A 22,384-nucleotide genomic window follows, 5' to 3' on the forward strand; every position below is an offset into this window, starting at 1 on the left:
ACATTCTATGTTTGTTTTCCTCTTCTAACCCTGCTTTGTCTGAAAAATAGTATGTTCTGGTATTCTTCATGCCTATTATTTTCTCAGTTTCTCTCTCACTCTCATCTTGCTCTTTTCTATATCAATATACATGTAAAAAAACTCCTTGAAGTTATTTGCTTTCTGAATACTTACCCATCTCCCTTACTCCTTTCATCTGTAGAGCTTTTGAATATACTATTTATATTGAATATACTATTTACAACAGGTGTATGAAATGCCTCTCTTCTAATTGCATCCTAGATGCATTTAATCAGGAATGGAATTAGAAATTGGAAATCTGGACTGTTCCATGAGCAATATTCCTACCTATAATGTCTAATAAACTCTTTTCAGTACCAGAACTTCAACTTCGTTTTCTTTATTTAGGCTATTCTTATGACAGTACAGTAGTGCTATGCTGTACATCTCTTGAACTTTATAGACTATTTCACATTGTACAGAGGAAAGCCTAATTTGTCAGAAGTACCAAGTAGCTGCTGCTCTCTCTGAATAGAGTAGGACTCATGAATAGTGAGAATGTTGGGCCCCCCACCAATAACTATATATTTCTTATAGATATTTACTTTAAGATCAGATTCTGATTTTTCACTCTGATGTAGTAGTAGATTACTCCAAAATGTTTTCTATTGATTTCACTTGGTTTGAAAGTTAAAACCTATTTCCATAATCCCTTCCCCTGCGCTACAAAAGAAAAGGTTAGTTGTTTAGATTTAAAGGCAATGTCCACATGAGCAATGGAGTGGGTTTGCAGCAGCACAGATAGTAAGAGCATACATTTGTGCTGCTACTTTGTGCTGCAGTACACGCCTCGGCTTGTGATCTTTCCAGTGGGGCATATTGTCCTGCTGCTCTATGTTCTGCAGGGGAGGGGGTGGCTGGGGCACAGGGTGCCTTAGTGTGGGACTAGCTGGAAAGCAGCCTCCACACTGAAGCACTCTTGTGCCCCAGCCAGCTGGGGAGTGGCATATGGAGATGGGAGAAGGGTGCACGGGCTCCTCAGTGTGGGAGCTCCATGTGTCTCAGCACAAGGGCTCTGCAGTGGAGGCGTGCAGACACAGTGGGGAGCAACCAGCCCAAGTCTTCCTGCTCCCCTGTCTAGAGGCACACTGCAATCCAGGAAGTAGCTGACTGGGGTGCAGAGTGCCTCAGGGCTTTACATGCAATACATGTGGTTTGTGGTCCTGCAAAGAGGTTTGTATCACCACAAACTGTATGTACCTGCACATCTGGATCTGGCCAAAGGGTGCATCTACATGTGCCCTTAAGGCAACATGACAAACTTCAGTGCAGGTTTGCTCTAGAGTTTATCACAGCTCCTTAATGGCATATGTAGTTGCTGTCGTCCAGAGGGTAGCCAGATAGCAACAGGTTGAGGAAGGGCAGAACAGCTCCAGCCTAGCAGGGTCCCAGGGATCAGCCAGGCCCCAGGCTCTGGAAGGCAGCATCAGGTGGCAGAGGGCTGGCTGGAGCACAAGAGTGCCCCAGCATGTAGAGCCCTGTGGTAGGTGGCAAGCAGGGTCTCCTTCAGCCTGGGATGACAGAAGTATACCCCGGGTCAGTGTTTACATGAGCATTTAGGTACAGTTATTTTCACTTCCATAAAATACTGCTGTCCCCAACAGTACTATCTTATGGAGGCAAAAAATAGTTTTCTGTGGATAAATAGCTTTGCACGTGTAGACTGCTACACTTCACATCACAGCAAGTTAGTCTACTGCACAATTAAGCACAGGCATAGATTCATCCAAATTGGAAATCTTTTCCTACTTTGTGTTTTAACAATCCCCTGCTCAATGTAAGTTTAAATATCAGTTTAGCCTTTTTGTTTTCCTAAACATACTACATTCTTTCAGGATGTGCTTTTATATAGACAAAATTTATAGCCAAATACAATGCTGGCATGCTTTATAGAGGTAACTTGGTTGTAAGGACTACTTCAAGGCCCCTATGAAAATCCCTTGTTTTTCAAGGCACAGAAAAAATAAATAGACACTTCTAGTCTAAAAGGTGTGGGTGGAATTTCCTATTTACACTCTAATGAATCAATAAGCCTGTAAGAGCTATCTTGTAGAACAGAAACCCATAAAAGTTCTTAAAAACAAAGAGTGTTTTTGTAGTTTTCTTCCAACAGTGCAGAATTAGCCTATTTATTTTCCTTTATTCTCAAAGAAATCCCTTACACAGCAATACAATGCAAAGATTTTTCCCAGTAGAAAAGCTGTAGACTTTATTCGCATCCATAAAGAATAACAAGGGTGCTATTGACTTGACAGATGCAGTTCTTAAATGCACAAAATTTAGACAGCTACGGAAAGCAGCCCTCAGACTGTTTTTGAGAGAAACTCATATTTGATCTTCCTCTCAACCTGTATCTAATTTCCTGAATAAAAGTTAATCAAAGGAAAATGCTATTCAAAGAATGATTACACACAGAAATAAAGGTAGGCAAAACTTCTGTTTATCACTTCACCATGGTGGCACATTCAATGTAACTGAAAATGGTTATTAATATTATGAGAAAAGGGATGTGTGAAGCTTTAGATTTTTTAATCAGTTTTCACTGATTAAAATAATAACTTGCTACCTTTCATCTTCTAGATATATAAGAAACAAGAAGAGAAGAATACAAAATCACTCTCCTACAGCCATAATAGATCTCTCCCCAGCCACTTAGATATGATATAGAATATTTCTATCTAACCTATTAAATACAGAGTAGGGGGAAAGACTGAATTTGCTTAGTAGATCACTTTATAATTAGGGACTATGGGCCAAACTCAGATTGTAACATAAATTCAACATGTTTGCTAAAATTCATTAATTTACCATAGATTTTCATTGGTACAACTCACTAGAATTCCCTAACAGAACCCTAGATTCATAGATTTCATGGACATTAGGGGCTGGAAGAGACATCATGAGATCATTGGGCCCAACCCTCCCACCATAGGTGGGAAGTCACCTAGGATCAAGAGAACCCAGCAAGAAATATATCCACCTATTTTTTGAAGGAGTCCAGACCAGGTGCTTGCACCACCTTTGTGTGGGGGTTGTTCCAGACACTGGACACATGCACTGTAAAAAACTTTTTTCTTATATCCAGTCTAAATCGACCTGCCTGGAGTTTATGCCCATTAGACCTTGTTATCCCATGGAGAGCTCTGGTGAACAGGTATTCTTCCAGGTCCTGATGTACTTCTCTTATGAAGTTGTAGGCTGCCACCAAGTCCCCCCTGAGCCTTCTCTTCTCCAAACTGAAGAGTCCCAAGTCCCTCAGCCTCTCCATGTATGGCCTTCCCTCCAGGCCTTGGATCATATGAGTGGCTCTTCTCTGGACTCTCTCAAGCTTCTCCACATCCTTCCTGAAATGGGGGGACCCAATACTGGATGCAGTACTCCAGCTGTGGTCCCACCGGGGCCGAGTAAAGCAGGAGGATGACTTCCCTAGTTTTGCTTGAGATGCATTGGTGGATGCACACCAGAGTTTGGTTAGCTTTGCCAGCCACAGCATCACATTGGTAGCTCGTATTTATTTTGTGGTCTATCAAGACCCCCAAGTCCCTTTTGGTCATGATGCTAGCAAGTGTAGCACTGCTGAGCCTGTAAGTATGTTGGGGTTCTTCCTACTGAGTCGCAACACCTTGCACTTTTCTGTATTGAAGGCCATCAAATTTTGATCAGCCCACCTTGAGAGTGTGTCCAAGTTGGCCTGCATCCCCAGCCTGCCCTGCAGTGTAACCACCCTCCTCCATAATTTGGTATTGTTTGTGAACTTGGCCAGTTTACATCTGACTCCCAAATCCAAATCACTGAAGAAAATGTTAAAGAGAGCTGGCCTGAGTACCAAGCCCAGAAGGACTCCACTGGTAATCCTGTGCCACATTGATTTGCTTCTTTCAACTAGGATTCAGTCTCTAATATTTACCGGGTCCTTTCTGTTAGCACTGGATTTATGACCCAGCTACCTTGCTCTGGGCAGACTCAAACCCTCATACTGGCCACAACCTTTCCATTCAATAATAGGCAAATTTTATTGATACACTGTGATAGCTGATAAGAATAATGCAAATAATGCTATATCTACCAGTCCTAGAGCTGTCATCAGAGGGAAGGTATGTCTGGCCAGGATGCAAGCTTCACTCTAAGGTTCTCTCTTGAATGTCAGATGTCAGCAACCTGGAGGTTGGAGGTCAAGGCCCAGTGGGGTGGAAAAGACGGGCTGGTGGTATGCCCTCTGTCCATGGTGCCTTTGGTTCTCCTGTCAGAAACATTTTTTTGCTCTGAAATCCCTTTTTTTTTTTGCATTCTTTTCCCCTCCTGATGAATTTTCATCCATGGGCATCACTAACTGGTCTCTCACCATGGTCATCACCAGACTGTCCATGTTCTGTCCTATCAGCATATTATTTCGTTTCACAAACTCATCAGATGCACAAATCCTATTCTGGGCTTTCCCAGTATCCTCCTAATTTGGTCTTTTCACCTAAACCAGAAAGCCCAAGGTGTCTCAGTTAGGCACTGTGACCTGGTGCCACCTTATCTCATGTCACAGAACAGTGTGGAATTTGCCTACAATTTCCCAGCCTGTGTATCTATTCCTGTCTGTCTTGAAGGCTGTGAAATTGTGTGATAACCAGGTTTTTAAAAATCAATTAACCCTTGCTATTGCCTTGGACCATTGTTCTAATGCATATTTATTTTACCTATAAACCAATTCCCAAAATCAAGCCTCTAAATACCATTTTCTAGCCATAACTTTCAGCATAATTTAGGACATTGTTCACTGTCAGGAATCTATGTATATGCACGTTGTGACTGTCATACATAGTAGTATGTTTGTGTTTTTCCCAGATAACCTGTAAATAATAAAGTCATTTAGGCCAAGATTAAAACAAATTAAATGGAAATAAGGCTAATAGCAAGTTTATTTTTTTTCCCATTTCATTTTTAATATTGTTACAGTTATGCTTTCCACCCATTATGCTCAAAATGGCTGATTGTCCAACTCCCCTAGCTATCTATTTGGAAGTAGATAATTATCTCCTCCACCTCAAAACATTTGTTCGGATATTTGGTGGATCTTGATATTAAAGAGCCCTGATCACTTCACAGTTCAGAGTCTCACAAATGTTTTCCTTGTATCCATACAGCCAGCCAGATTTCTCCTCTCCAGACTTTTTTTGGACTGGCATTTATTTAAGTCTTTGATGTTGGTTTTTGTAATACCTTAATTCCCAAATTGCTGTGAAGTATACAATTTTATAGGTTTCTACCTTTTATGCTATCAAGAGAGTTGTCTTCTTTCTTCACAGTTTCTCGTTTTATTATTGAAAAATCCATTTATTGGCTTTCACCATGTCTCTAAAACACACACACATGCACTCAAAAACCTTCTCCCATGTAGGCTTTAGGGTATATTAAAATCCTATTTTGTTTTACAGGCACCTTAATCTTATTTCATCTTTACTTCCAGTTGAGAATTGGTGAAGCATTGAGGTAAGCCCTAGTTATATAAGAAACAGACAACAAACTTCTAGACATTAAGCTTGTTAGTTTTCTTAATTTCACAGTCTTCATGGGAGGTTCTGTAAAAAGGCTTTATGAGGTAAGTAAAGGACATTTTGGGGCAATAGAAATTCAGCCTCTGTTGAAAACATTATTAGTTTCCACTTGGAAGCACACTATAGACAACACATTACATAAAACTTTAATTACAACATCATGATTCCTTGACAAACACATAAAACATCACACATTTAATCATTGCAAATACTTTGGCACTGTAACTTTTCTAGTGGTGCTAAGGTGATAGTTAAGGTCTTGCATCTATACTGTAAAACAGATTAATATGTAGTGTTTCTCTGATGTAGAAGGAAGAAGAAAATGCTTTGTGGGGGTATAGAACCAGGCACTGCTACTGGAATGAGACTGTATTTCTACCCTGGTATTTGGAGTTGGAGTTGAAATGAGTCCTTGAATCAAGTTGAAATAGCAGTGAAGACAAGATAACTTTTGTTCAAATTGGGCTAGCAGTTAAGCTTTAACTCTAACAAGCTCTATAAACTTGAACTGAACTGCTACATTGCTTTTTTTTCTGCTCAGGGTTGGTGTTCTATTTGGAGTAGCTATTTTTTACTTGCCAATCCAAAAAAAGAGTACATTTATTTTGATGTGAAGATATACTTTGCATTGAAACTAAAATGTGGTTAAATGCCTTTTAGTATGGGTATTTCTTTCTTTTTAGGACATGCACGGAGTAGATGTCACACACAACCAAAATTAACTGATTTTATATGAAGTGTTTGTTTGTTTGTGGCTATTATAGACTGGGATGCTGGATAGGAAATGTTGACCGGTTCCACAAAGATCAGTTTAGACATTAGATTTCTGAAATTTCAGCATAATCCTCTATGGTCACAAAGACAGTGATTGAAAGTCACTAAGGGTGAAAGCATTTAACTACTAAACAACAACGCAATCAAGAGTATTCACAGGAATATTCTTTCAGGTGGTGTAACTGGCAGATTGGGGAAAAAATAGCCTGAGGCAAAAGAAAGACTTCATATCTGGGTCCTATACCAAAGCTAAATGATATCATAACTGGACTGGGGCCAAAGATACGCAGTGTGGACAGTGTTTCTACTGTTTTGCTGCTACTGAGAAAACTTATTTTGAGGGTTTGTCTAGGTGGTTGCTCCCAGAAAAATGTGGAGCTAAGGGTCAAACTGGAATTAAGGCCATTTTACCCTCAAATGAGAGTATCCCCATGAATGATATTGGGCTTCACAGTTTTGAGATTTTTTCTTAATATTCCTGAGTTTCCATTTGCAGACAGACCTTGAGAGACAGATAGGCATCAAATCACCTGACTTACTAAAATCATGGACATTTGTACAGTTCTGTTTCTATTACAAAGAGAAGGTAATCTCATTTAGAATGAAGTTAAGCATAACATTAGAGTTTGTTTTTCTGAATTTATTTTCTTTGCAAATGGAATGAAATATTAAAGTAAGGAAGGAAGAAAAAATAAAAGAGCAAAAGAAAGACTTGACTTAACGACTTAATTCAGGAGTTTGGGGTACAAAAAGTTGCCCCCTCCGCGGTCCAGGTCCAATATACAAAACAAAGAAAAATGAATTACCATAAAACCAAGAGTACCATGTCATTACATTCATAACATCACATTGTGACAGACACCTTTGATGTATTACACATCATGCCTAACATGCCGTTATGTGGTGGGGACACTGGCCAAATGGTTATGCAGACCAAAGCCCTCTATAAACAAACAATTCCTACCTTGTTCTACCCTACCATACATGTAACAACACCTTCAACTTCCCACACAAATAAAACAGCAAGAAGCAGCCTTCTGAGTGCCCAGGGCACGGCACAAGGTGGGAGTTGTAGTCTGACACTGAGCCTGCCCCGTCGCCCAGATTGATCATGAAATCAGAACACATATTGAAGATGGCTGTCCTCCACATGGCACAGCGGTCTCTCAAGGACCCAGTGGGCACCACCTGCCAGAACACAGCATGCTCAAACTTCAATGGGAGAAGCACCTGTACCAGGAGGCTGAAAAGTCATAGAGCATCATCTGAGCCGGCAGCACTTTAGGACAGTCATCTTAGCCTGACACAGTAGAAAGTTTGCCAGGCAGATGGCATCCCACTTGGCTGCCTGGTATGGGTAGGAACACACAAGAGGATCCTGCCCAGCACCTGGAGTGGTGGCTTGAGGGTGACAAAGAGTGGCTGCAGACAGGGACAGTTGAGGAATGTGTGATAGAGGCTCTCCTCAGTGCCCTCGGAGCAGAAGGGGCAGGCAGTCAAGGTAGCTGAGTCAAAGAGGGACGCAAACGTGCCAGTGGCTAGGCTGCTGTGCAGCAACTGCCACTGCAGATCACCAGTCTTTTTAGTGGTTTGCGGCTTATACAATATGTGCCAAGCCAGGTGGACCAGTGGGGAATCTGGTGGGCCCAAACACTGTTGCCACAGTGTATCAGGGTGGCTTGCCAACACTTGGACATGGCAGATGTGAACCACCCAGGTATAAAGGCTTCTGCACAAGAGAAAAGCAAAGGGGGAACCCGTGTCACTGTTGGGAGGCATGAGGAGCATCAGTAGGGTGCCAGGCCCACTGAAAAGAAAGAAAGAAAGATAGAAAGCCTCATAAATCCTGCCTCCCAACACATATACATACCAAGTACTAGGTGAACACTTTAGCACAAATCAGATACCCAAAGTCACTAGCAAGGAGAAAAGCCTCTTCAAGTCAGTCCCACTCCTGAGCTGCTTATCCTAGAGCAACTGATCTTTGCTTAATGCTCTGCTTACACTGAATCATTAGATGCCTAGACTTCCATGGAATTTGACTCAAAAAAAGGTAGAGGGAATGGTGGTGAAGTCTACCCTTTGCACAATAGCGAAAGAGTTAGGACACTCACCTAGGAAGTGGAACATTTGAATTTCACACTCTCCTCATCATGAGAGGATCTGAATCCAGAGTTTCCATTTTACACAGGAGTGCCCTAACCAGTGACATATAGAATGGGATGAAAATGGGGAAAGGCATTATAACTGCATGGCCTACCTTTCTGGCTTCTTTAGGTGTTCTTTGTTTCCTGCCAGTTCTTTGATACAAAACAGTCTTTTTAGACAAAACAAGCCAAACAAACAAACAAAATCAAAAGAAAAGCCTGTTGTGCTGTCCCAAATATTCCACCCCTTTGGCTCCGGTCCCAGTACAGTACCTGGCCTGTCCTCTCCATGCAGCAAGTAGTTCAACTCACGGCTTGTCCTTTTTGGTTTTTCCCTTCTCTCTCCCCTGGGGTTTTCATCTCCCAGTGGGGCACTTCCTCATTATCCATGTGCCAGGCAGCTGGGCTCTCTCAACTGGGATTACTGCTCACTTTGCCTGTAAAAGGGCTGCCTGTCCCTTTCATTCTCAACGCCTCCAGTTGAAATTGGGCAGCCAAAATTGCAAGAGTAATGGGGAAATAAGGAAAACAGAAAACAGACCATGTTCCTCTAGCCTTCAGGTTAAGGCACTCCTTGGAGAGTGGGGATGCCATGGACTTTAAATCCTACGAACACAACAAAGCAGTGAATGTAGAATGCATAAAACATTCCAGAAATCCTTTTGGAACACAGATGTCTGCTTTCTCATAGATGCCATGATGCTATTCATCAAGATTCAACTTAACATGACTGTCACCTTACTTCAACTTTTCACGATTCTGAAAATATCTTTCAGAAACATCAGTCAGCTATTTCATGTTTTCTTGCATAAATATATTAGTTCTTTTTTTGTTGTTTTTTAATGCATTTTTTCATAACTTTTTTTTTTTTGCTTTTTCCCCCTACAATTCATTGGAACTAAACAAAATAGTAAAAGCTGTTTTCTCTTCCTAACCAAATACTTAAGTAACTAGTTAACATTAAAGTGTATTTGTAATAACATAGTTTATGGTATACTCTTGTGGAATTTTAAATTTAGAATACACCATGCAGTTCTTAAAAAACTACAATATGCATAAACTACACATTCAGTGCACATGCCGGAGAGAATTTTTCTCAATAAACAAGTATTACCCTTGAGAGTAGTTTTACAGTACCTGATTTTACAAGCTGCAGAACTCAGGTTCATTAAAATGTCTTGCTGCCAATATAAGGACCGAGAGCACAACATTTAACTTTTATTCAGGCTTCAGATGTTTGTTTCCCTTGCAGCATACATCAGACGTAAACATTTAAGTAAGTCTGTTTAATTTTATACCTATGATTATTGTTTGCATGTAAATCATATCATACAGTAGTTAGGGTAATTAATTAATTTCTTTTAAAAAATTTCATTTTACTTGAGAATTGTCTCCAAAAGATTATTTTTCAAAATGCCATAAGAAATAATGGCATCTGTTGTTATCCATTACTAAAAAAAACACAACAAATTGTCTTTGGAACAAAATTTCAAAGACATTCACAGAATGTAACTTGCATACTGTTTAAAGCATATTAATCTAAAAGGAGGATGAAAAATGTTCTCAGAATTGGCCACTATGTTTTCTTCCATTCTACTCTGTTTATGGTGACTGCAAAAAACAAATGTTTACTCATAAGGCCCACTACTGTGATCTAATATAATTTTTATGTTCCTAACATAATTTACCATTATTATTTCAGTAATGGAAAATGATGATGGGGGCAGAAGTAAACTTGACTTTTTAAATGGCAATTTTTGACTGTCCCAAAACTTTTCTGTCTTAAAAAAAAACACAGAAAAACCCAACAAAATAAAGCACAGAATCAAAACTTATCACGTAGTATCTTTCGGTTTCTGGTAGTTTGGGATAGAAACCAACGACTACATTCCCTTTTCTGTAATTAATGCTATTATTTCAATTAGATTCCCCTTCACAAATTTTTATAGATGTATGTATGTATGTATGTATGTATGTATGTATGTATGTATGTATTCATCATCATCATTATTATTATTTGCATTAGGAACACAGATGGCAACACATTCCTTCTGTAAACACCTCTTTTATGCAACCAATATTATAATGATGTTGTGCTATTGAGTACAACATGTTCAAAGCAATAGGAGCTGTAGGCACTCAGTGTCTGAAAATGAGGCTTACTGTATATGTAATACATTTTTGTGTTATTTGTGTCCTCCTCAGTTCTTTCCCCTTTACCTTTTCCCTCCTATTATGTACAGGCACTATGGAAAACATTTGTGTTTAACCTGCTGAATTGTTTTGTTATGTAGAAAAAATAGTTCCATGCATTCTGTCCTGAACTTGACACTGGAACCTTGCAAACTGTTTGAACAGTCTGCTGAATGCTATCCTTTTTCAGGAAGAGAAACTGAGCAATTAGAATTTGATATGGCACATTTTACAATCCATCTGGCAGGAGCCAGGGGAAATAACAATGCAATATAAGGCTCATTCATGTTGGCAAGTGGCCTGCTTAGATAATAGATAATTAAGACTAGAGATAGGCAAAATACATTCAGAGTGGTTAAAATCAGAGGAATTTCACGTTTTCCATAAAAATATCATTTCTTTCACTTCAAATTATATCTACAAAATAATCTCTGTTATTTTATTCTCTGTGGGAATAAAAAAGTAGAAATTTTAATAGAAAATAGAATTAGGGGTTATTATCTACTTGAAATAAGACCACTGTCATGCTGAGAACAGTGATTAAGAGCAGTAACCACTATTGTCTCATTGTTTCATTGTACGCCCTCATCTGTCTGCATCCATCTGGTCTTATTTTATCATTAGATTAGAAGCCCCTTTAGGCAAGCTCTATATTTTCTTTATGTACAAATACAGCACCAAACACAATGGGGATCTCTTCCATTATGAAATTCCTTGCCCCTACAAAAGTACAAACAACAATAATAATAGGAGCAATCCAGTATACACAGTCCAAAGAAAAATAGAGCTAAAAATTCACCTCCACAACATTTGGAATACCAGTTAACAAAGAGTCATATTCATCAAAGAAAGTAGTGAGATAGTCACCAGTGAGTAGACCCAAATTATTATACCCATGTAGGCATTGTCCCAGGATCCTAATCAATAGTCCTAATCATAAATCTGGTTTAGCATCTTAATCAATGTTACTAATTCTTGGTCATGTACAAGGATGCTTATTGGCATAATAGAAAGTGCCTCCAAAGGGTCATTCTAGAGAGCATAGATACTGGCTTAGAGCCGTCTAGAGATAGCTAATAGGCAATCTAGACACAGTGGTATTTCTGAATACTTACTCTTCTTCAGAGCGTTGATGCCTGAATCAAAGTTGGACATTAAGTGCTTCCATCACACCAGGACCCAATGTGTCTAGATGGGAGGAATCTAATTCACACACAGGAACTGAATTCAGTACAAAGTGCAGCACTTATAGTCACATAGAATCTTAAGGTTCAAAAGGACCTCAAGAGTCATCTGCATAAACCAACCCTGAGAGATATCTATTTACTCTCTTCCTGAGATTCAGTAACTTTCCTAAACATTCTGTTACCTTGTTCTCCTGAACTTAAGTTAAGATGTTTTTCTTGAGATAAGAATCTACTTGCCATGTGTACTACCTTCTGAGTCAAGTGATAACTATATTTCTCCATCTTCTTTATGACAGCCTTTCAAATATTTCAAAGTGTTATCATGTTTTCTCCCTTTCCCTTTTCTTTCTAAGTGATATATACCATCTTCTTTCAACTTTTCCTTGTACAGCCTTTTAAAAAACATTTTTATCATTTATTTTGTGTGTCTAGATCTTCAGGTTTTTTCTTTTACATTCTTTTTATACTGAAGTGGTCTAAACTAGATAGAGTAATGCAAGTGAGACCTAGCTATCTTCTTTCCTCAGTCTTGGATACAATGCTTTTTGTTGAAGCAACTCTAAAGTTTATTTGGTATTTTTTCTATGGATTCATATTCTGACTCATTTTCTGACTCATATTGACTTTGTGAGCTATCATAACTCCAAGAGCATCCTTGCAAAACTACTGCTAAACTGACTTGTCACCATTCTGTAATTATGCACTGGGTACTTCTTTATTACAGATATCGCCTTTTACTTGTCTTTGAATTGCATTCTGTTGACTATTTCCCTTTTTTTTTTATTAATCTTGGTCCCCTCATATTTTAATAATGTCCTCTGAGGTATATGACAGTCCTTTAAGAATTTGATCACTCTACTCTCTGGGCATGTCTAGAAGTGGGCATTTAATGCACATTATCCTGATTTAAAGAGCATTAAGGATGTGTGTCTACATGTGTGCACCCTGAGTGCACCTTAAAAATGGCAGTTTTAGGCTAATTGCACCTAAATTTAATATTTGCATAAAGCAAGTATTGAATTTAGGTGTGATTAGTTAAAGTTCATTAAAGCACATGTAGATGCATTAATGTGCATTAGCACAGGGACTTCAGTGCTGGGTCTGCCCAGTCACTACAGGGCTGGCCAGAGCCCAGCCTCAGGACTCCTGGCTGGCCAGCTCTCCTCCTCCAGGGCTGGGCTTCTCCCCAGAAACCTTTAACTGCAGGCTATAAAAGCCTCCTGCCATTTTGTGCCTTGGAGCACACAGCACTTGAAGCCTGAAGGAGCCAGTGCTCTCTCCAGAAACCTACCAGGCCCTGTGCACCCCCTTGGACAAGATACAGAAAATCTCTGCCCATCCTGTCCACTAGCTGGAGCTGCTCCTTAGCCATAGGTCAGTTTTACGAACAGATACATCCTGCTGCATCCCCTGCCCAGCCCTTAGATTCCACCCCTCCAGCCCTGCTGATCCTGCTCTCTATGGCAGCAGGGCCAGCACCTTCTCCCTGGTTCCCCTAACTCCCAGCTCTGTCTATTTGCAGGCACAGTGCTGAAGCATCTCTGCTGTGTGGGTCCCCATCCCTCACCATGCCCCTGTCCAGGGTGCTGCTGGCAGCCATCCAGGGTTGGCATTGCAAGGACAGCAGTGTAGGGGCCCAGAGAACTGGTGCAGGGAGCATGTCCACCACACTGATCCCATCAAGCCCCAACTCTGCCCACATGCCAACACTTATTCCAAGCACCTGGGCCCCCAACTGGACCTAGGAGGATGCATGACCTTGTGGCATTCTGGGGCAGGGCCAACGTCCATAGGCAGCTTACATGGGGTGGGCGCTCAAATATCCACATTTATGAGGCTTTTCCTGCTGGGATGTGTGTGCAAGGCCACTCCTGGATGACTCAACAGTGTTATGTAAAGGCCAAGGTCTTGCAGACAGAGTGGGTGGCCTTGACCAACATCAGTCATTAGGTCTGGTAATGCCCAGAAGACCATGCCCTTCATTCAGGAGCCAACATGCATTTTGGTGCCCTGGAAACAGACCACACTGCTGTGAGTGCCATCAGCAGGGGCGCCCTGCCCTCACCCATACCCCACCTTGACACCTCTGGGGACATGTTACTGGAGGAGGGGACCTCAGGGCTTCAGAGAACCACTCTGCTGCATCCACTGCTTCAGAGAGCCCTAGGCTAAGCCCAGTGCCACACCCAGCCACAAGGAGTATCTGACCATGCCACTGCTGGCCACTAGTTCTCCTCCAGGGCGGTGGGTGGAGGCACGGCCAGGCAGCAGCCTGCCACTCATTGCTGGTCATGAACACTTGAAACCTCCTAAAAGTCTGATATCATTCCATTCATAGTTACTCTTTGCTAATTCAGATAATTATGCTCGACTGAATATTCAAGCCCAAAATTCATTCTGTTTGGCTCACATTTTCCTAACTTACTTATGGAAAAGGTATGAGCAGGGATCCTGATTATCTCTGATAAAAAAAATCCCCAATTTTAGATTTTAAATAGTAACCCAAAATCCACATTTTCCTATGATCAAATCGAAATACCACTAATATATATATTAGTGGGTGATGAGTATATTAGTGGTGTCATTTTATAATGGAAAAATCTGGATTTGGAATTACGGTTTTTAAACCAAAAGTTGAGATTTTTTTAGAGAAAATTAGAATCCCTAGTTGTGAGGGACTACATTAAAAGCCTAAAGTCTAGTTATTATATCTACCACATTCCCTTTTATCCAAAAATATGATTCTCCAGTAAAAAAAAATATTGTTTTGATGGGATTTGCTTTTAACAATTCTGTATTGACTCGTAAGGATGACTCTTCACCCTACAGGTATTTACAGACTGTTTCATCATTTAGCATTTTATAATTTGCTATAGTAACTTTTTAGGTAGTGAAATCAAACTGACTGGGCTATAATTCTCCATGTGCTTCTTTTTCTTCTTTTTGAATGAATGCACTGTGTTAGCTTTTTCTTTACCTCTGGGACATCATCTACCAGCCAAGAGTTTGAAAATATCATTGCCAGTGGCACCAAAATTTCCTCAGCTAATTCCTTCATCACCCTGGATGAATTCCAACTGGTACTAATGACTTAAATCCAGACATGTCTGTCAAATCTCCCTGATGTACTCTTTATTTATCTTGCTCTGCATTTTTTTCCCATCTTTATGTATATTTATGTTGATAGTCTTCTGGTTGCAGGGTGTGTGTGTGTGTGAGAGAGAGAGAGAGAGAGAGAAGGTAAGCATTGAGTATTTGCTTTGTTCTTCCATTGAAAACTCGACCCAGTTTCCCTGGTCTTTCCTTTTCCCTTGCTGTCTTTTATAGTTTTGGCCAGCTGTACATTTTTCTTTATCTTTACTTGCCAGAATTTGTTTCTACATGTTTGTGTTATTTTTTGGTAGAATTCCTTATCTCTCTGTATCATTCTTGATATTCAGATAGATAAGAAACCATGCCAGTCTCTTACATTTATTTTTTTTTATTTTCCCTCTGTATTAGAAGAGCTTGATATTAGCCTTATATTATATCCCGTATGACTTTCAGTCTTCTCAGATAGCTATTTTCTTCTCCATGGAGCCTTACTTATTTCTCTGAGATGGTTGAAATTTATCCTTTTGAAGCTCACTGTCCTTTTCTACTCATCTCATGCCTGCCTTTACTTAGAATCACTAATTATATTATTTCATGTTTACTTCCTCCCAAGTTTCTGATGACCTTCATGTTTGCAACCAGTTTGTCCCTATTGTTAAGAACAAGATGGAAGATAGATGACCCTGTATTGTTTCAGAAATATAGCTAGTAAACAATAGTCTAGTACTTAGAACACCAGTCCCAGAATTGGTACTAAGAACCTGGTACTGAGTCTTTTTAAGCCTGAGGGGATCTAAATTCATATCTTCCACTTTCCAGGAACTGCAGTATATAGGATAGGATAAAGTGGTGATAGGGAGGATCCTATTGAATCTGTGCTATTGTACATCTAAGAATACAAGAAACATGGGGCCAGAAGGAAGCAAACAAGAGGGAGTCCAACTTTGTATCCTAGCACTGAGAAACTTCCCCCAGCAGGGAAGTTTCCAGCTCTCAGGCCTTACTTCCAGGGTAGTTTCTGCATTTCAACCACAGGCATTGTCATATAAAATGTATAAACAATCTGGGCACAAAGATTGGAATCAAAGATGTCCATGAGAGGACTGAATCATTTTGTTTTTACTGTATCCATTGGAACATACCCGAAGTTTGATTAGGCCATCTAAATGTTGTTACAATGCAAACAGTAAAATACATTCTCATCGAAGGGTAAAGTTGGAAGAGATCCTCAACTATGAGCAATTAAGATGCTTATGTCTTTTAGGTATTCTAAAACAGTGTGTTGCTATAATAAAATTCATATATTTCTGCATATTGTCTATATCCTATTATTATAGTTTACTTCATTGTATTACAAGGAAAATAAAAGAAAAATAAAAAGATGTATTCTATATACATGAGTTAAAGTATGTAATTCAGTAAAAAAAAAAATCAAGAGTAAAAATGTATATATTCTTCATTGCAATTACATATATAAATGTATGACAATACTGTAAATTACCCATAAATGTTATCATGTTTATGTAAGGGCTGAATAAGTTTTCTTTCTGCAGCATGATCAACACACTGCAATAACCAGCTAAAATTAATTGGTAATCTACTGTCAGCATTCTTAATTGAGAAACAAGAGATGCAGAATGAACTGAAAATTTTGTTGGATTAAATGCAAGTTACACATCAATTAACTTGTCATTATTGTAAATTGATGACAATTATTAAAGAATGTGGTTAAATACAGACCTCAAGCTGAATGCATTTACAAGTCAAAGTAATATTAAGAAGTGTGCTGTTTAATTTTAATTATGTTATTAATAGAAGATGCTAGCCTATCAAAAAGGCTTTTCTACTGAGTGAAAGATTACAAATGTGTGCTTGATTGGTCTTGGCAATCAATTATTATTTTAACTTTGAAGTACCAGGGAAATACCTTTATCAAGCCAATTGTATTGCTCACTAAAACCAAGCATGGTCCTGTTATCCTATATGCTGTAGAATTGGTTATTTTTCAAGTCAAACAAATATTTTAGCATAGTGTAGCTCAGTTTGATGAAAGTCTGCTTCTATTCAGAATGGCATTGTAAGGTTTCATGTTTACCCTTCCAATGACTTTCTGAATACATTTTCTTAATGTATTAAGTAAATGATCCCCTCCCAGCCCCCACAGCAGCCAGTCCCACAAGGCCTAAGCTTGATTCTTTCTGCATTGTCCCTTATTTTCTTTAGTAATAAAGGTTCAGTGGAATATTTACACTGAGTCCTATTTCTTTCACTGAGATTGTACAAGGACAAAAGAGAATCAAAAGGAGTAAAATTGAAAAGTATAATGTCAATTATTTAACAGTTCTGATGGTCAGTACATGCACGCGTTACATTTAGATGAGTCTAAATCAATGAGATTGTGCCTTTGGTGGATTACTGGGTACCACCACAACTTCTTGAGTGACTGAGTCTGATGTGCAACAACCATATCCTCCAGCAAGTTGCACATACAAACTTAGTTGAGCTTGAACCAGTATGCTGAATACCATCTTGTCTTGCCGACCTGTGATGCCTCTTCTCTACCTTATCAGCATCAGGGATCTTGTTTTTTTCTGATTTAAAAAAATCCCCAATTTTTGGTTTTAAAAAAGTAATCAAAAATCCACATTTTCCATTATTTAATTGAAACATCACTAATATATAGCAATGTTTCATTTTATTCACAGAAAAATGTGGATTTGGGGTTACTTTTTTAACCAACGGGATTTTCTAAATCAGGGAAAACCAGGATTCATGATCATCAGCAATCCTGGTTTTCTCCGATTTAAAAAAAAATATCCCCAATTTTCAGATTTAAAAAAGTAACCCAAAATCCACATTTTTCTATGATTAGAATGAAATATCCCTATACATATATATACACACACATATATATACACACGTGTGTGTGTGTGTGTGTGTGTGTGTGTGTGTGTGTGTGTGTGTGTGTGTGTGTGTGTGTGTGTGTGTGTGTGTGTGTGTGTGTGTGTGTGTGTGTGTGTGTATATGTATATATAACAGGGCGGGGCTCTCTCATGGTCATAGTTTCATAGTTGGTAGGATCAGAAGGGACCTGAGCAGATCATCAAGTCTGACCCCCTGCCATGGGCAGGAAAGAATGCTGGGGTCAAATGACCCCAGCAAGGTGATTATCTAGTTTCCTTTTGAAGACCCCCCAGGGTAGGAGTGAGCACCACTTCCCTTGGAAGTTTTTTCCAGATCCCAGCCACCTGGACTGTGAACTAGTGTTTCCTGATGTCCAGCACGAACCTACTCTCAGTCAACATACGGCCATTATTCTGAGTTACTTCTGGTAGTGCCCAGTGGAACAGGATCTCTCCCATTCCCCACTGCTCCCTGTTGTTAAGTTTATAGATGGCCACCAGATCCCCTCTCAGCCTTCTCTTGTGGAGGCTGCACAGGTTCAGGTCCCATAGCCTCTTTTCATAGGGCCTGCCCTACTTCCCCCTAACCATGTGAGTGGCCTTTCTTTGGACCCTCTCAATGCTGTCCACATCCCTCCCGAAGTGCGGCACCCAGAACTGGATACAGTACTTCAACTGTGGCCTGACCAATGTCACATAGAGGGGGAGGATCACTTCCTTGGACCTGCTTGTGTTGCATCTGTGGATGCATGACAAGGTGCAGTTAGCTTTACTGACCATGTCCTCATATTGGTCGCCCATGTTCATCCTGGAATCAATAATGACTCCAAGATCCTTTTCTGCCTCTGTGCTGATGATAAGGGAGTTCCCCAGCCTGTAGGTATGCTGCTGGTTCTTCTTCCCCAGGTGCATCACCTTACACTTGTCAGTATTGAAACCCATCCTATTCTCATCTGCCCACCCTTGTAACCTGTACAAATCTAGTTGTAGCTTGTCCCTCCCTTCTAACGTGCCCACCTCTCCCCACATCTTGGTGTCATCTTCAAACTTGAACAAGGTGCTTTTAGTGATGAAGATGTTGAACAGTGTGGGCCTGAGGACTGAGCCCTGGGGAACCCCACTGCCCGCATCCCTCCAGGCTGAAAATGACCCATCCACCACCACTCTCTGGATGCAGCCCTCCAGCTAATTTGTGACCCATTTGACTGTGTAGGCATCTGTGAGAGAGAGAAGGAGATACCAGGCTCCAAAGCACCCGGGCTGAACAAAGCCCAGGTCTGCAGCTCCAAGAAGCCCGGCAGAAATCTCCCTTACCCAGGTGTTTCAGGAGGGGAGGGGCAGAGAACTCCCACGCCGGTATAAAGAAGAGCCTAGGACAGGAAAGGTGGAGGAGCGCAGAACTGGAAAGAGGAGGAGGAGGAGGACAAGCGAGCCGACACAAGCTGCAGAGAACTCTGAAAGCGATGTGGAGTGCTGGTAGGAGATTCTTGCAGAGAGTAAAACCCCCAGCGGGGGTTTAGAGTCAAGTCTACTGGCCCTGCAGGGTGCAGAACTGTTTGTTTATGTGCTGGGCGCTGGCGGAGCCCAGCAGTGAGCATGGTACCGTAATAACCCTAATAGAGGGGCACTATAGACTTTTGTGGTACTGTAATACATGTAAAAGTGGCACAAGCCAGTAAGATGGACTCAAGGTGCTAAAAAAAATCGTGGTGACCTCCACAAGAGGCTCTGAAAGAGAGAGAGAGCCACCAAGGAGGGACTGACCACACGAAGGTCAGTTTTGGTTTAGATCTTGGCTGCAAACAGCAGGAACAGTGACACAGGCAAGGAAAGTCTTCTCTGTTTTCTTGTTTTCTTTTTGGTCTTTTCTTGGTTGATTGGAACCAAGGACATGTGGCAGGACCAACTGGCTGGTCAGAACCCAGTGGAACGGGCAAGGGTGTAGGAGTGCCAGAGCCCTGAGGAATGTGGGACCCCGCGGGACATCGGTGAGACTACTAATTGGACTACACATGCAGGTAAACAAACCAACTCCATTAACATCAAGCTGTGGCAGGAGAAACATGGGCATGTAAATCATCAATTAGAAGCAATAACATCTTAGATGAGCAGCAGGCAGCATCCTACAGGTCTGCAAGGGATGGCAATACCTGACAGCATCAACACCACAGTTGCCTAATTTTTTTATGAGAATGGGGTGAGAGACAGTGTCGAAGGCCTTCCTAAAGTCCAGAAAGACTATGTTCACTGCGACACCTGCATCCAAGGATTTTGTGACCTGGTCATAGAAGGCAACTAGGTTGGTCTGACAGGACCTGCCTTGAATGAGCCCATGTTGGTTGCCCCTAAGCATAGTCTCCCCTGCTGGTCCCTTACAGATGTGTATTTGGATAATTTTCTCAAAGAACTTCCCCAAGACTGAGGTAAGACTAACAGTCCTATAGTTCCCTGGGTCCTCCTTCCTGCCTTTTTTGAAAATGGGGACCACATTGGCCCTTTTCCAATCCTCCGGCACCTCACCAGAGCACCACAAGTGCTCATAGAGCTGTGCCAGGGGTCTCCCAATGGCCTCTGCCAATTCCCTCAGCACCCTTGAGTGGAGATCATCTGGACCTGCTGATTTGAACATGTCCAGTCCCACCAGAAGTTTCCTAACTTGGTCCTCTCTGACCCTGGGCCTGGCTGTGCCTCTCCTGAATTTGTCAGGGATCCTGGTGTGGGGGATGTTCCGGTCCCTGCTCAGAAATATGGAGGCAAAGGTTTTGTTAAGGAGGTCAACTTTATTGCCTGGTGCAACCACCAGATTGCCAAGCATGTCCTGCAGGAGCCCCACATTCCCCGGTGCCTTCCTTTTTCTCTCTATGTATGTAAAAAAAAGACTTCTTGTTATCTTTGATCTGGGCTGCTAGTCCCAGTTCTGTCTCCACCTTAGCCTTTCTAACAGCCCCCCCCCCCATAGTCTCGAGCCACATATGAACAGTACGTGTAAACAGCTCCACAGACATGGTAAGAAGATGAGGAGTAGTTGCTAGGGACCCCAGCCTGGTGGTGCCACCTGGGCCCCTCTGAAGCCTCCACCCAGATGGAGCCCATGGTGGTGCTGCCAATCTTAAGAGGGCAGCCAATCTTCTTCAGGACTCAGAACAAACCAACTCTGCTAATATGCTTGTCAGTTTTGTTGAGATAAACAGATACCATGTACAGAGGTGTCCTTTTGTCCATGGCAATTCTTTATTCTGCCAGCATAATAATGCTGATTATGTTTAGCAGTTGTCTACCACCTACTACATATCTGGAAGCCTTAAGTGAAAGTCAATGAAAACAAATAAAGACAATATCACATTTGAGGCAATGTCAGACAGGAAAAATGTGTTTGTAAAGTCTTGTAAGCCACTATTGCCCATAATTTTCAGTATCCACAATTTTCAGTTCTGAAACAACAAGGGGAAAAAGGAAAGGCAAAATTAGAGATATTAAGAAGAAGAGCGATGAAAGTTGAAAATATTAAGTATCTGTGAGAGGGAAGGATGTTTATGGATGATCTTTTTTATTGAGCCATCTGTACAATTGGGATAGATGGGCTTGGTCCAATAAAAGATATCAGCCACAAAAATCCTTGTCTTTTGCAAATTTCCTGGATTATGATAGCTTCAATTTTACTCCAACACTTATAAGTAACTAATACTGAGGTGTACAAGAAGGTGTAGAAGAGAAAGTTATTGTAAATGGCTTTGGAAGAAGATAAATTATATTAAAAGAAAACTATTCTAGCTAGAGCATAGTATACATGAAATACAAGAAATCAAATAAAAGAACAAAATTATGAGTATTTAAACTTGGGTGTGCTGCTTTGCAAGAAGCGGGACAAGCAAAGACACCTTAAGAAAACCAAATATGTGCAACCAATAAAATAAAAAGAAAAATTATATGAATATCTGTTTTAATTCTGGCATCTATAGTGCAGAACTTTTTCAAAGTGCTCTAACATCTGTTTAGTGAATGATGCAAATAAATATTTGTTCTAAGAAGTATGAGAGAGTAAGAGCTCACTCAAATCAGCAGGTCCAAATGCTCTCCACCCCAGGGTGCTAAGGGAGCTAGCAGGGGTTATTGCAGGGCCCTTGACATAGCTTTATGAGCGCTCGTGTTGATTGGGCCAGGTGCCAGATGATTGGAAGATAGTCAATGTCGTCCCCATCTTTAAAAAAGGGAGGAGGGAGGACCTGGGCAACTACAGGCCCATCAGTCTTACCTCAATCCTAAGGAAACTCTTTGAGAAGATCATCATGGAGCACATCTGTTCTGTGCCAGTTTCAGGGATGATGCTCAAGGGGAACAAGCACGGTTTCATTGGGGGCAGATCATGTCAGACCAACCTGATTGCCTTTTATGGTCAGGTCACAAAAGCATTAGATGCAGGTGTCACCATAGACGTAGTCTTTCTGGACTTCAGCAGGGCCTTTGACACCATCTCCCACCCCATC

The sequence above is a fragment of the Crocodylus porosus genome, unplaced genomic scaffold (genome assembly GCF_001723895.1).
Source record: "Crocodylus porosus isolate Cpor-Errol unplaced genomic scaffold, CroPor_comp1, whole genome shotgun sequence".
In the NCBI taxonomy this organism is placed as follows: domain Eukaryota; kingdom Metazoa; phylum Chordata; order Crocodylia; family Crocodylidae; genus Crocodylus; species Crocodylus porosus.